Source organism: Lupinus angustifolius, chromosome LG15, assembly GCF_001865875.1.
Source record: "Lupinus angustifolius cultivar Tanjil chromosome LG15, LupAngTanjil_v1.0, whole genome shotgun sequence".
NCBI classification, from domain to species: domain Eukaryota; kingdom Viridiplantae; phylum Streptophyta; class Magnoliopsida; order Fabales; family Fabaceae; genus Lupinus; species Lupinus angustifolius.
Genome location: NC_032023.1, coordinates 9,070,699 through 9,073,474, shown reverse-complemented (window position 1 = coordinate 9,073,474; position 2,776 = coordinate 9,070,699).

The window sequence follows — 2,776 nt, the reverse complement described above, 5'->3', positions numbered from 1 at the left end:
CTTTTATTTATTGTTATTTACATTCCGCAATTTATTTATTCTTTAATACCAATCTTCTTAAGGAAGAAGTTTGGTTTGTTAATAAAAGGAACCCGAAAGGGAGTAAATAAATAAAGGTCACTTAACTTTATTATTATTTTGTTCTTAATTTATTTATTTGCTTCTAACAACTAACTATTCATCACTTTTATACATTAGAATACCATTAAACCGGTGTTGGAATTTATTCCAAAAAACCGAGATGGTATTCAAAGGTACTTAATAATTATGTAATAGGGGATTGCTTCGATACCATTGTACCAGCGTTAGAATTTATTCTAACAAATCCGAGATGGGGTAAAGAAGGAATAACTTATTCACATGATTATTAGAAGTAAGTTGTAATTGGAATATTCTTGAAACCATTATACCGGCATTGGAATTTATTTCAAGGAAGCCGAGATGGCGAACAAAGAATAAAACCGATTTCACTTACTTAATCAAATAAAAAGAAAACAAACCGGCGAAAAGAGAGGAATTCCGCTTTCAACAAATTAGTGCCACTGCCGGGGACAATTTGTAGAGAGGGAAAAAAAACCTCACAAAAATATCTTTCAACATTGATCCAACGTCTCTACTAATCTTCCTGAACACCAACCTTCTGAGTTTCATGCCGATTCTTCTTTATCTGCTGCCATGCCTACCAATCAGATGATCATGGATGAGTTATTCTCTCTTCGAGACTACATCCCTAATCAGATGGATGCTCTTGATGGTTAGAATCAACAAGTCCAATTCGAGCTTCAAATTCTTGCTTATAAGATCAATATCATGGATCTTGATGACGATAACATTGAGCCTGAGTCTTAGAAAATTTGTTGTATAGGAATTATATTTGTAATATTGTGTGATTTTGGATAAATTGTTGTTTTGTTGTTATTCTTGTTATGTTTGAATAATATATGAACATCATTTATGTTTTCTGTTATGCTATGTTACCTCTATTTTTTCTATATACAAATTGTATGTGTGTTGGACTCTTGACTTTTCTTCTTTTTGATGAAGTCAAAAGCGGGGAGAAAAGTTGGGAGAGTATATTTTTCTGTTTAAAATTCTTTCAGGCACATAACTCCAAATCAAAGGGGGAGCATACAAAATAAGTGGAGCATACTCAAGTCAAGGCAGAGTATGACAAAGTATGCTACTATCAGAAAACTATAGTGCCAAGAAGATATTGGTTTGTCATCATAAAAAAGGGGGAGACTGTGAAGAAGATCTTGCTCCTGACCTTGATACGATTTTGATGAAGACACCAACATCACATAAAGAAGAAAAGGGAGAATACTTTTAAAGACAATGAAGATAAAGCTTCAAGGAATTAGATCTAAGTCTTTAGGCACTTCTATCCTTATACTCTATATATACAAATAGTAGTAATGATGAAAAGTATTTTAAGAAAAAATTGAAAACTACAAGTGTAAATGGAAACAAAGTTCAAAATACTGTGTAAGAGGTTACTGGATCTAAGTAACAAGTTACTATGACTAAGTAACAGGTTACCATAACTAAGTAACATGTTACATGAGTGTGAAACGAGTTACCCAAAAAAACCTGAACAGGGTAATCGATTAGACCCATTTGAGTAATCGATTACACATTGCAGTAATCAAGTATTCAGTTGAAAAGAATACTTGGGTAATCGATTACATCTTGTGAGTAATCGACTACACTATACGACAATCAGTTATTCAGTAGACAGAATGCTTGGGTAATCTATTACAAACTTTGGGTAATCGAGTACACTATATGATAATCAATTACTCAGTTGAACAAAATGTTTGGGTAATCGATTATGTCAATGCTATAATCGATTACTGGGAGGTGTTGCACAAGTTTTCATATTTAAACTGCACAAGCTTTCACCTCAAACGAAATGGTTTCATTTCCAATCAATTCCTACCTTTTCATATAGGTGTTATGTCTGATTGGAAAGCCTATTTAAAGGCATCAAAATTCAGAATTCATAACAACAACTCATATACACAATCTAAACTTTTCTGAAATATCAAGATACAGTTTAATCGATTAATGTAGTATATGATGGATTAATCAAACTATGCATAATCGATTAATAGTGATCATAATCAATTAATAGCAGCAAGCTTTCTAGTTCACGCATTAATTGGAAAAGCGAGACTAGAGATCCGCTACACCTATTCACCCTCCTCTAGGTGTGATTTACCTTACTGTTACCCAACAAGTGGTATTAGAGCAAGTATGCAAGTGCTAGCATGACCGCTTTATTCATTGATCCTAGGGATCATCACTAGGGATTCCACTAACCCTTTCAACGGGGATGGCGTATCCATCAACCGTCCTCCGATATTCAGTAGCGATGGGTATGCCTACTGGAAAGTGTGTATGAAAATATTTATTGAGGCAATTGACACAAACATTTGGGAATCCATTGTTAATGTTACTTTTAATCCATTACACTTGGTGGATAGTGAGCCTAAAGAAAAACCTAAAGGCTTATGGACTGATGAAGAGAAACGAAAAGTCCAGCACAACCTTAAGGCTAAGAACATCATGACTTTTGCTTTATCATATGACGAGTTCTTTTGGGTCTAATAGTGCCTTAGTGCCAAAGATATGTGAGACACTTTGCAAGTAACCCACGAAGGCACGAGCGAAGTTAAGAGTGCGAGACTAAATGCATTAACACACGAATATGAGCTATTTTGAATGTTTCAAAATGAATAGATAAGTGATATGCAGAAAAGATTCACTCGTATAG